Source organism: Mustela putorius, unplaced genomic scaffold (genome assembly GCF_011764305.1).
Source record: "Mustela putorius furo isolate JIRA1106 unplaced genomic scaffold, ASM1176430v1.1 tig00000107_pilon_pilon_pilon, whole genome shotgun sequence".
Taxonomy (NCBI): Eukaryota; Metazoa; Chordata; class Mammalia; order Carnivora; family Mustelidae; genus Mustela; species Mustela putorius.
Genome location: NW_025421284.1, coordinates 1,920,177 through 1,933,457, shown reverse-complemented (window position 1 = coordinate 1,933,457; position 13,281 = coordinate 1,920,177). Strand labels below are relative to the sequence as shown.

Sequence of the window (13,281 nt, the reverse complement as noted above, 5' to 3'; positions counted from 1 at the left end):
AGAGCTGTCACGTTCGTTCAGACACGTGTCAGAGTTTTGCAAATACATCCGGTGCGTCTCGGGAGCTCCAGAATCTGGAGAAAGGTGGTGCTGATTGCTCTTGTGTCATCTGGAAACGGGAAGAGGCAAGAAGAACCAGAACTGCCTCTACAGGTGTGTCTGAACTACCTTGGGACTGTAAGTGCCAGCTCTCCTCAGAGCATCCTCTCTGCCGTATTTTCACTTGATCACCGTGGGCTGGCAGGGTGATGACATACTGGGGTGACATTCGCGTTTTCCTTCTCACCCTCCAGTTCCTTTCGCTCTGGTTTGTTTGCCTCCTGAATGAAACATGCCAGAAGGATCCATTCCAGACAGGACCAGTGGGGCGGGGTGTGTGGATTGCTGCAGTGTACCCACACGCACAGGCACACTCCCGCACACTCACGTGTGAGATCGAGCCGAGAAAGCCTGCGCTCTGGCATCCCGTTCTGCCTGGGGTACTGCCGTCCCCAGAGAGTTCTCAGGAAGGTGCCGGTGCCCCAAGTTGATAGGCTGGGCAGGGCCCCGAGGAGCAGCCACGCTGGCCCTGCTCCCAGCTGTGATGACCCGGGCACGCTCATCCCCTCCCTGGGGTACACGGGCTTTAGCTTCACAGGGACATGTCCCAGAGAGATTGGGAGAATCGTGTGAGTAACATCCACGTGGAATGAAAGTCTGATTCCCGAGTCGTCAGGTAGCAAACACACTAAAAACTGTACAAGATGATCTCAAATTTCTTGATCCTAAAAATCCCCAGGAGCTGGTGAACTGATTCTAGGTTTGCAGAAATGGGCCTCAGCAGTGTGATGCTTTTCCAGGAGGCAGTGACACACAGGAGGGCGCGTGACCCTCTTGCTTTCTCTCTGTGCTGTTGGGTACCTGGTCATTGGCTCAGGATAGAGACAGAGGCCACTTATCTCAGAGATCAGGATCTTTCCTTCCATCATTTCCACGGAACCTCCTGACACGGGAATGTGGCTGTCCAGGGGTGCTGCTTGCTGCTCTTCTCTTCCGACGCTATGCTGAGTTCTCGTGAGGGTCTACGAACCTGGGGCACTCCCAAACAGCCAGTTAGCTGTGCCGTAGAGAGACCTTCCTCACAAAGACGAAGAGATGTGTGTGCGGGTCACTTTCCTATGTAGGAGGAACCAGGTAGATTTGCTTAAGCTCCAGAGAGTTAGGCACGGTTGGTGTTTGCACAAAATCAGCTCGCATACCCTGTGAGGGGCTCCCACCCTCGCAGTCCACCTGCCCAGTGAGGCTTCCCTAGAGGGGAGGTCGAGGCAACAGCCAGAACTAAGCCCACAGCTCCCAGCTGCCAGCTTTAGGACTTTAACCATCACCAAAGTCAGCTGTGACCTGAGAGGGGAGCCACAGAACAGGCCTCTTGGTGTCTGTAACCCACGCAGGCTCAGACCTGGAAGCAGGAGAGACCAGAGCCACAGGCAGGAGCAGCTGGTGCTTTCCTGGGGGGGCGGGGTGCTGCAGGGCCCCCCCTTGTGGGAGAAAGCTGGGGCTCCGCTGCCCCCTCTCTGCTGCCTCCATGTCGGCTGCCTGACTTTCTCCTTCTAAGAAGCCTTAGTTAGGGTGTTCGAGAGGTCACGCGGCTGCTGCCAGCTCAGGACGCTCCCAACGGCTGCTGCTGCTGTGTGGTCGGGTCCTGCTGTCCCTGTGTCCCAATACGCCTCCCAGGAGGTGCCCCTCCACATGCGTTTGCTCCTTCTTGTCTTTGTCGGTAGGAAGCCCGACGCACGTGCAGTCACACACACTCGCAGACACATAAGTGAGTGCACACTCACACACACGCATTCCTTCACTCCCACACGGAGGTCCCGCGAGGTGGTCCCTGTCCCCTCCCTGCTCACGCTGGGGCAGAGCGAAGCGAGCAGCAGGGAGCAGGGGCCTGCAGGGGGTGCCCCGCGAGGGCGCTGCTTCCCCCTCCTCTTCTCCCACCCCCGCCTCTCCTTCCTTGACGCCCCGGGGCCGGCCCTGGGGGCAGGGCCAGCCTCAGGCGCAGGATGGAGGGGCGTCCAACTCCCTGCTGAGTTGCCCTCCCCCGGCCCCGGCTGAGACCAGCTCGGACTGGCAGGAAAGGAAGTGGTCTCCCATGTTGGAGCCCTGGCCTGGCCGTCTCTGTCGGTGGTGGAAGCCGGAATCCTAACCTTGGCCTGCCTTGGCTATGAAACCGTGGCCTGAGCCACCCCACACTGGCCACGGTTGCCTCATGTCGCTGCAGCTCACGCAGTCCTGGACCCACACTCCCGCTGTCCTTTCTCGCTGGGCCAGTTCCCTTTCTACCCCTCGTTGCCCAGACCCGCCCTGGCCCATCCTCAGCCCACAGACCAGGGATGCCACTGCAGCCCTTGTCCCGCCGGCGCACCGGAACCCTCCTGCCCAGCTCCTCCTCCATTCTCCTCCCCCGAGACCCACACTGGCTACCCCCAACATGTCACCCATGCTGAATATGGCACTCAGGAGCTACAGGCTGCCAGGAAATCCAAAGCCCATATTCTCAGTGGAAAAGTACGGCCCCTCTCTTAGGTGGCCCCCAGGATGGTGGGCCACCCCACCACCCCTCTGTGGTCATGGGCTCCCTCCCAGGACTAGGATTCTGTGTCACCTCCAGTGTCCTCGAGAATTCCTCCTCCTCCCCATCCACACTCAGCTCAGGACCTCAGACCTCAGACACAAGAATCAGGTGAAGACCATCTCTGCTTCCTGCTAACAGACACCTGTGACTACCCAACTCACTCTGGCCCTCCTTCCCAGGGAGCCAACAGTCTCACTTCTTCTGGAAAAGTCCTCATGTGCTATGTTGATTCGCCTGTTCCTTCATGCTTATTAATTCCTTCCAAGAAAGATTAAGTGGATGTTGCGTTTTCCACAGGCTGTCTTGTCAACACACGCATATTAGGAAGTCACTCATTTTTCCTGCAGGTCACCTGTGTGGCCCATTGTTTTTCTTACCAAGCCTCCTCTGCTTCCCTGAAGTTTGTCCGTCCGGTGTTGAGGGATCTGTACTTAAAACATCTCTGTGTTCTTTGATGTATTCCAAACTTGGGTAAAATTTTACAAGTGAATTCTGTCGAGAGCTTTGTGTGCTGAGAAAAAAGGCACAGTTCAGAGCCGAAGGACTAGTCCAGGGGAAACTGCACTGAAGCCTGGGAACAGCATTGTTGAAACATAGCGAGGACGCCCTAGGTTCATCCAGGAAGCATCCAGAGGCCCCATCCATCTGCTCTAAGAATATTTGTATTCTTACTGAAAAGAAAGCTTTTGGAGGTATTCCTAAGCTTGGCTGTAACCTACTACCATGCTTTCCTGCCGGGAGATCCCTACCGAGGTTCCCGCTGCATCCCCAGTAAACAGCAGAGGCCTGATGACCAGCAGGACCCCCGGGTTTGTACCGAACAGGTGGGACAGGATGTCCCAGCCTCTGGCCCCAACTGTGTACGTCAGAGTCCTTTTGATAGAGTGGACCGTGTCGGCCAGAATTGTTGAAATGGTGGAAAGCAAGGATGGTGTGAGCTCGGCAGCTGGTCTAAAGTGTGGTTCAGATGCCCCTTGTGTGTCCAGCTGGTACGTAATCGGCGTGACAGAGAGTGAGGGTGTGTTAAAGGAATTCATGTGAGATCCCCAGACTCTAACTGCAGCACACAGACTAAGTAGTCGATAACTCCTGGCTGTTTTTATTTGTGGTGTAAAAGGAGAAACAAATTCACATCCGACTGTGAAGCAAAACACAGAAGAATGAGCTTGTATCACACATATTAATCCTTGGGCATTATTATTTTATTTAAACAATTGAGTTGGGAAAATAGAACTTAATTTAAGAAGTTGTTTTGTTTTCATCAGTGAAAACTGGCCATTTTCTGCTCCTGATTCACTGGGATCCGGGAGTGGAGACTTTAAAACAACTTAATCCCTAGCCTTCTCGTCTTTAACTGAAATGAAAATGAAACCTGCTGCACTGATTGCAACTCCCGGCCTCTCCATCAGCATCTGCATGCTCACCTGAGCCGAGCGCTGAGCTGGTGCAGTTGTGGGGCCCCAGCCTCGGGGGCCACGTGGGCTCCCCCAGCTGGGAAACGTCAGCAGTGGCGTGGACTGGGAGTCAGGGGTCTCCTCACTGGGGGAAGAGGATCTTAAAGTTTCCAAGAGGCTGCGACCGGCAGGAGCATCATGGCTAAAGAACGAGGCATCAGCCGTTCCTGGCGGCTCCTTGGGGCTGGAGTGCAGCCAGGGGACAGCCGGCAGCTTCTCGTGGCTTGTGCTGCACACGGAGGGCTGGCTCCGAGCTGGCCTTGGAACAGACGGCAGTGCACGCACCCAGGTCCCCACCACCTCTGTCTTCACTGGAGCATGAATCAGGCTCTTTTATCACTTGCCTTTGAAACAAGAACCGTAAATCACACAGATGCTTATTTCCTTTATTTTTCTGAGTTTATCTAAATGGAGTGGCTCTTCATGTCATTTATCTTAACTAGTCTCTGGTTTTGGAAGCACGAACACTAACAGCATGCCTTCCTGGACGATAGTGGAAAGATGCAAGAGGAAACACTTTCCAGATGGGACACGGGCCCTTTTCTTCCTCTTCACAGTTCTCCTCGGAAAGCAGAGGAAGAGTTTAGGTCAAACAGATCGTGATCGATTAGACTCTGTTTTCCTGTTGCAGAAGATCACACCAAGGCAATCCTTTCCACCGAGTGGGTTATTTCTGCCCATACTTCGGTGACTCCTTCCCGACCCATTAGCAGAATTATTTGCTTTCAGCTGAAGGGCCTGGGTCGTGACAGGAAGCATTTGGCTGTACGTTGTAGAAATGCAAGATGAGGTTTAGCAGGTAACTCTGTTAGAGAAGCTCTCCTGCAACCTCATTTTCAATGACAGGAGAGGGGCTGTGATTTTTTTGTTTCTTACCTCTTTCAGATACAAGCCACATGAGCATGAACTGCGTGGGTTCCCAAGGGAAGGAGAAGAATCCTCCCTCGGCAGTTCCCACATTCGAAAGGGTCTAACTCATGGGAATCCCAAAGAAGTGAGCGGGGTAGCTGATTGGACTATCCCAGTGACTGAGAAGGAACTAGCAGAGGGACTGGCATCAGGACCTGTGACCTGCGTCCAGGGCCCGGCGGGGAGAAGGGTCCCTGCTTCTCTCATTCTCTGCCGTTCCAACTTGAAATTCTTACTGACCTCTCATGCTGCCCTGGTTTCCACAAATTAAAGAGCCAGCCCTGCCTAGCAGCCACTTCCGTTCAGCCATGTTACCTGGGACAGAGCCAGGAATGTGATTTCCTGGGGACTGTGCGCCCCGTGGATCTCCTGGGCACCACAGCGGCACATGGGAGGGAGGGAGGTTCCTTGGTGCATTTCTCTTCTGTCATTCTCCACTCCACTTACGAGGTGCGCCAGTGTGGCCGGACAGAAAGACGTTCCAGGGTCACAGGGGAAGTTGCGTCCTCTGGGCTCCATGCTCCCCCGTCCTCTTCGTCTGGCCATGGACCCCGCTCCACCAGGGATTCTCACGCTGTGGCTCATGCGCAGAGACGCCCCCTCCGAGGGCGGCGGACCCTGCTCTTCTTTCTGTGCCTTGCCCCACCCCATGTGCCCATAGTGAGAAGGCGCCTGACCTTCTTGGTTTGGTGGGGAAATCAGAAGTATCTGGAATTGACACTGTCTTTGGGCGCATGTTTGGCTAAAGTATGACATCGCTAGTTCAGGGGCAAACATCAGGACAGAGTCACCAGGGGTGACTGGACTTTAGTATTGAAGATGATGTCTGCCGCATTCCTCAGGAAGGACGTCGCTTGACATCAAAACAATGAATTTCAGATGCATCCAAGGGGCCCAGGCTGGCTCAGTTGGTAGAGCGTGCGGGTCTTGATCTCGGGGTTGTAGGTTCGAACCCCATGTTGAGTGTAGAGATTACTTAAGAATAAAGTCTTTAAAATGTGTTTGAGCTGGTATGGCCAAGGAAAGTCAGGTTGCCAATGTGAACAAACAGAATTCCTCACAGGTGAGGTTGATTTTTTTTTTTTAAAGATTTTATTCATTTGAGAGAGAGAGTAAGCGAGAGAGACAGCACAAGCAGGAGAAGGAACAGAGGGGGACGGGGAGAAGCAGCCTCCCCAGTGAGCAGGGACCCCGACACGGGGCTCGATCCCAGGACTCTGAGATCAGGACCTGAGCCAAAGGCAGAGACTTAACCCACTGAGCCACCCAGGGGCCCCGGCTGGGCTGATTTAATTTACCTCCTCTGTCACTTAGATATTAACGTAGAAACCATTTCAAAAAAAATATAAAAAACCAGTAGCTTTCTAGATTTGAATTTGTCATTTGACACTTAAAAATCTGCCTTAAGTAGTTCTGTAAAATTTTTTGTATTGCAGGTTTTTTGGTCTGCTTGTTTTTGTTTTGCCTGTTTTAGTTTAGTTCCTCTTATTTTGTATTTATATACATATCGCTTTATTTATCCACATGAACTAAAGCAGAAAGTCACTTTGGGAATACGTCTATTTTTCAGGGAACTTAAGTGGTTTTATACATTAAAGAGTATCTACATTTTTCTTAATATTTTTATTATTTGGTTTTCAGGCCTTGGTATGATACACTCTAAACTTCGTCAAATCCGCCCATGTTCAACATCAGTGTCCTCTAAGGAATGACCAGTATGACATACCCATCAAATATTTTGGAATAAAAATTATAAGCTAACTTACAGATAGACAGATATAGATGGTTGTTGGATGGGTGATGGATCCAGGACAGATAGACCCATGATAGGAGAGAACAGATCTGACTACAAGTCCTCACCTACAACCGCATATCCACTGTGTACACTAATCCGTGCTTCTGGAAGTATTTGTTGAAAACTGGAATCTTCACACGTCATGATTTCTTCTTCTTCTTCTTCTTCTTCTTCTTCTTCTTCTTCTTCTTCTTCTTCTTTCTTTGCGAGGGGGGATATAGGATACTGTTTTTAGTTAAGAGGTAACATTGCTTTTACTCTCAAACCTGTGAGTTATTTAGAATTATTACAGTTTAGTATTTCCAACTCTACGGAGGCTTCACAGTAATTTGTTATTTCAGATGTTATTACATTCTGACCAAAGAAAGAGTTAAAAATTATATCATTTTTCTCATTTTGAGACTCCCTTGATGGCTTGGGCATGGGAGTGTTTATAACTGTTTCCTGTGGGAACGAAGGAATGTGTGCTCTGTGTCGAAGTCGAGTTATTTATATGGCAATTAGATCACGGTCCTTACTTATCTATTCAAATGTATTCTGACTTTTTGTCTATTTCATGCATATGTTTCTGAGAGAAATGTTTTAAAATCTCATTTCATAACTGTGTATTTTTCCATTTCTCCGGTTACTTCTGTAATTAACATTGAAGTTCTGCATTGTGTGGGTAACGCTATCGCTTCCTCCCGTGGTGTCCTGCGAAATGAGGACCATCTCTACCCCGGATATTGCTTTCCAACTTTAGCCATTTTTCCCTGAACTTAACACTATAACCCTCACTTCCGTTACCTTGTGCCTGATATTTGTTCATTCTCTGGGTTTTTAACTGTTGGCATTATGAGGTCTCTAAGGATCTTGAAAAAAACCGTCCTTTGTGATGGATTTGATTTTTATCAAATCAATGCTATATATTCTCAGGGCGCCTGGGTGGCTCAGAGGGTTAAGCCTCTGCCTTCGACTCAGGTCATGATCCCAGGATCCTGGGATTGAGCCCTGCATCGGGCTCTCTGCTTAGTGGGGAGCCTGCTTCTCCCTCTCCCTCTGCCCCCGCTTGTGCACACTCTCTTGTGTACTCGCTCTCTCTCTTTCTGTCTCTCTCTCAAATAAAACAAACAAACAAACAAACAAACAAAAAACATATCTTCTCACACACATGCTTGGTCGCTTTTACGAGCTGTAATGGCTCCCATTTTTGGAGTTTGGCTCCAGTTTCTTGAGTGTCTTCCGTCTGCTGTACATTTTCTTTGCATCGTGTTGTTTCATGTTTCTGCTGATTCCTTGTGAATTTGGAGGATCCTGTTTATTCTCTTTTATCCGCACTCTTGCCCAAAGGTCTGTGTTTTCTTTTTCTTCACACTATGTGCTTCTGATAAAAACAAGTAGACAGCCGAATAAATGAGTCTAACTTAAAAAACACCCAGGATTACTCACACACAATTTTCATAAAACCCTTACAGATAGATGATTTCTGGAAAAAGTTGAGTGAACGGTGGCAGAGCCTAAACTTGGGTACATCCACGCATGGATGGTGCCCTATCTTGGAATGTTCTGGATGCATCTTTTGGGAGTATTAGGAATCCCTGGGTCAGGAGCCAGACTGGGCGGAAGCACCCCAGGACGGGGTCTGGGGAAGTGGGCCCCCAGCTCAGGAAAGGACTCCCCAACAGCACTGTGGGCCATTTGCACCTGGAGTGAGGTCAGCTAACAGAGTGGAGCCCCAGAGACAGGACCAGCACCTAGAAACAGCACTCTCTCCCCTTTGCCCCCCCAAGAAAGGCCACTAGCCCAATTTTGCTTTTTTCCTTGCCAGAAATAAAATAAAACACAATAAACCGTAGTAATATAAAAAAGAGAAGAAAACCACTCCATGAACCCTGGGTTCAGTAAGAACAACTTTTAGTGCCACTTGTGCTTTCGAGGTACGGAGGCCTCATGTTAAGTAACATTGACCTTAGAAGAAAACATTGTTGAATTCGGGGATCCCGTGGATAGTGCTTTGGTTCTGATCCTGGACAAGCAAGTCAAGCGTGCTTTCACCTACGATGACATGAAATCATTAATATGTTACTTAGTTAGACTTTGCGACTTTCTAAAGCTGAGTGGGGCTGAAATGTACCTTTAGACTGTCTCCAGATGTCATTAGTGAGCTCAGTGGCCATGGGACGGTGAGCATCTGCCCACTGTCGCAGGAAGAAGTCACACCCCTTCACCCTTCACAGCAACGTTCAGTCTGAGAGACGTCACATACGTCTGAATGTCTATTCAGTTACCTGTCAGATCCCTTGCATGACGACCTCGTACGTGCCACCCTTCTAGATGGCTTGTGCCTGGGCCCTGATCCATGGGCCTCACGGGGCCAGGCCATCAGTGGACACCCGGGGACGGATGAGCGCGTTTTGATGTGGATGTGTGCACACTGACTCAGAGCATGGCAGGTCTGCGAAGTATGCATTACTTCCCGTAGAGGATGACAGCAGACTTCTCTGAGCTCTTAGACTGGGTACCCTGTGGCATGGAGGGAGGCATGCTCCGACCAAGACGAGGGCGAGGGCAAAGGCCTTGAGGCAGAGGTAGACTGGCTGTCGGCAGAGGGCTGGGAAGACTGGCTGGCCTTGGCCAAAGGGAGCCAGGGGCTGTGACCAGGAGGGGACCGGCAGGGATCTAGATGTGCACAGCCTTGGAGGCCAGGCTGGGGAGTTTGTAGTCTGTGCCTCGGGGGTTATTAAAACTTGGGAAGGTTTGAGCATTGGTCCCATGTGACCCACCTCTAGGGAACCTGGGGACAAAGGCGTGAGAGAGATGGGAGGCAGAGGGACAAGGGTGAGAGCAGAGCGGCGGGCTCCAGCACCTCTCTGCAGAAGTCTTGCCACCAAGAACAGCAGAGGGACAGGACTGCGGTGGCAAATGGCCGTGAAGCCCAAGGAGGGTTCCTCGCCACTTCTCTCATGTTCGCATCAGCGCTGGGTCAGCGTGGTATGCATGTTTGCAGACTGTCCGCCGGGGAGGTTGGAGGGAGCGGCCACGGCAGGCGCCTGTGGGGGTCACCCTGGGCCCACAGAGGGACGTGGCTTACGACGCGGTGGCCTGCAGGGACCTTACTCATTATTTGTGTTTTGGTTGTGAAAGAGGTCAGGTCCTGGGAGTCTGAGGGGAGGTGCTGGCAGGGGAAGGAGAGCGCTCGCTGGGACAGTGACCGCACCAGGGATGTGCGTCCCCGACCCCCGGACGAGGCCCGAGCGGCCTCAGGCCCGACGCCGGCGCCATCAGCCTGGGCACGCATGCAGGCGCGGCGGGCAGAGTTGGCTTAACCAGGATTAGGATGAAAAGTAAAGAAACCAAACAGGTTATAATTCATCTCAATTCAGTGATTCGCCAGGAAAAATACATGTATCCAAGCGCAGCCCAGCCCCGAAGGTCCGGCGTTCGGTTGCCCGGGGCTGCAGAGCACAAGGCCGGCGCTTGGCAGCAGCTGACGGCTGATCCGTGAAACGGGGAAAGGCCAGCTCCGTTTCAGAAAGGGGCCGACCCTGTGCCTGTGTTCTCGGGTGACTTTGGGCTTGGTCCCCATGTGACAGGACTTAGTTGTTCTCTAGTGTTGAAAGGTGTGCTTTCTTTTCCAAGTCCGGATACCTAGTGTGAGTGACCTAGTGATGGTTTGCAGCTCGGCCCGGGAGGCCGCAGTGCCGGCTGCTGGAGGCCACTCAATGGCGTCCTGGGGGATCCTTGTGTCCAGCACCGTGGTGTTCTCGAGGCTCCTGGAGGCAGGTGGCTCTGCCCTGCACAGAGTGTCTCGGTCCCATTCACATGCACTCCTCGGACCGTTGGAGGAGCGTGTCCTCGGTTGGTGTTCCAAGCCAAACCATCATTAAGTTCTGTGTTTCGAGAGACACAGCTTTAATGACCAAAGAACCGGGGCTTTGTTCGGTGGACAGACATGGAGGACAGTTTGTCATTTCAGGCTGGGCTTGTGTCCCCCGCTGTACTTTTGGGGGTGGGGGGAGAGCCCAGGGGAGGAGCAGTTTGGGTTCAGAGTCAGTCATTCAAGCCCGTCTTTCAGCCTCACCCGGAGGCGCGTGTTTGCGGCGGTGTCTTCCGTGTCCACACACACAGGGCAGCACGGCTCACGCCGCCCCATGAGCTTTCAGAGTAGCCGGTGCCCGAGCCAGGCCCAGCGAGTCACACGCCCTGAGCCTCAGTCCTGACCAGACCCCACGTCTGCCCCACACGCAGCTTGAGAAACAAACCACGAGGCTTAGCAAAAGTCGAGCCAGAAAGAAGGAAGCCTCCCGCGCTGTCGGCAGTCCCTCCGTTCCCAGTGGGATTCCGCCCGGACCACGGCGCAGCGAGAGCCTCCCGAGCTCCGGCCCATCCGCCGGTCATTGCGTCCTGCTTAACAAAGCCCAGCGACTCGGTGTCACCTTGATACTCTGTCCTTTCGTATGTGAGAACTTTATATTTCCTAGGAGTTAATAATGGCTTGAAGTTTGCCCGATTAGATTTCTTTACATAAACCCCAAGGGATATAAAATCATCGGTTCCTTTCACCAATATACTAATTGGAGCATCTGCTATGTGCCAGACACTGGGGATTCGTTCGTGAGTCGAAAGAGTCCCTGTTGGGGGAGCTCATCTGGGTAGAGACACAGTCAACAATAAACAAAATATATTGTTTTAAAGGATGGAACATTCTAGAAGGTGATGAGAACCAAGAACAAGGAGGAAGAGGGGGAGTGGTGTGAGCAGGGGTGCAGGGTGTCCAGGGCACCTCACACTGCAAGACAGAACTATCTTTCTCTTTGTTTCTTTCATGTTTCCTTTGTTTCTCTCTCTGCCCCTCCGCACAGATTATTCCCTCCGTATCCCTTTCTTCCAGCAGCGAGGGGGTGGTTCCCTGTGTCCTGCTGTTGTCCTCCGCCGGTTCCTCATAATCCTCATTTCCCAGGCACGTAGAGACCGAGACCCCGAGACGTGCAGTAGACACTCCCAGTGCTGAGACAGGTTCATCAGCTGCTCTGTCACCATCGGTGTCTTTGCGCTGGGACCATCAGTTTCTCCAGGAAAGGGTCCTGTCGTCAGACTTGTGCATGTTGGCGGGTGGGGGGAGGTGGCAGGTGCGTCCAGCCCTCCAGCACCGTGGGGAAGGGGATGGGCTGGGGTCTCAGCCTTCCACCCCCACAGCTCTCCTGGTCTTCTGGAGACACGTCTCCAGCCGAAGCTTCCTCCTTGGCCTCCTTCAAAACTGGGGAACACAGCCAGTCCTCTGTCCTCAGTCCACAGCGTGTTACCAAAGACCTCTCTTGTTGATGCTTGAAGTGACAGCACAGTAGTCCGAAGGTCCCCAAAACATGTGCCCTACTGGTGCATTCACTGTAATAACTAGAAGGAACAAGTCCACATAAAGGCAGTAGAAATACAGAGGAAATTCATTGGAAATCTTTACACAAGTCTAGGGTTAAATCCGTTTTGTGTTGAGCAGAGAGGAAAACAAATTACCCGTAGGGTGAGCAATGTGCCTCGAATGATGTAGGATTGGCCCATCTCTGGGGCTTTCCCTCAGGCCCAGGCCACCGGAGGGCTGGGTCATCCTGACTTCGCTTTCCGTGTGCGACAGGAAGATCAACTGAATCACGATAGAAAATGCTCACACAGCGGTTTCTTTCATCGCCAGTGATCGGCGCCCTCGGGCCCTCAGCAGTGACTCTGAGAAGTCGAGCTTCCAGAGCACACGGCTGTGTCCGTGCAGGGGTGTCGGTGATGGGGGGGACACGGAGCCTCCAGAGCACACACAGGCGCCTCTCCTTCAGGCTCCCAGCTTTGTTTTCACTGCTTTCAGCGGAGAGTGGCCTAAATCCTGGACGCTCCAGGCCCTACACACCTGGGTCCACCCCAGCCGTGGTGGTGGTGACACTGACGGACTCACCCCTGCTAAAATGAGGGCTCGATGCACGTGACGCTCACAGAACTCCAGTCAGTACTGTCAGTGTCCACAGGAGAGACGTGGTCCCTCCGACAGACGGCCACGGGAGGTCGCGCGGGGAGGGGCCCAGCACAGGCACGCCGTAGCCGCCCATCAGAGTCGTGTACGTTTCGAATGTAAACGAATCAGTATGAATGTATATTTGACACCTCTTACGTGTACTTGGTTCTTCTCCTTGTGTGTGCACACATGTGTGCCTGTTAGGAAACTACGTGTGATCAAAGCAAATAACGTGTTAATAGATGTTAACTCATGTGTGTTCATACACACGTCTGTGTGTGTGTGTGTCCACCTGTGTATATGGACTAAAGAAAACAAAAGTCCCATAAGAAGGGTCATGGGACATCCCAGTGTGCTCAGGGCAATCCCAGCTGATCCTGTGTCCCTCTGTGCAGCCGTGTCCTGCCCTCCGAGGATGTGGGGGGAACACTGGTCACTCAACACATCATCCTGGCTCTCGGGATAACCCTATGGAAATTTGTTGAGTGCCTTCTTAGGCACATTTTTGTTATTATTACATAATTTTTAGATGACTATG

General features: G+C 52.1%; 1 protein-coding gene across 1 annotated transcript in view; it reads left to right on the top strand.

Annotated features, from left to right (window-relative positions):
• The window catches only part of ADAMTS16 (ADAM metallopeptidase with thrombospondin type 1 motif 16), a 148,315-nt gene that overhangs the window by 108,648 nt on the left and 26,386 nt on the right, over window positions 1-13,281 (top strand). The window lies entirely within an intron of this gene.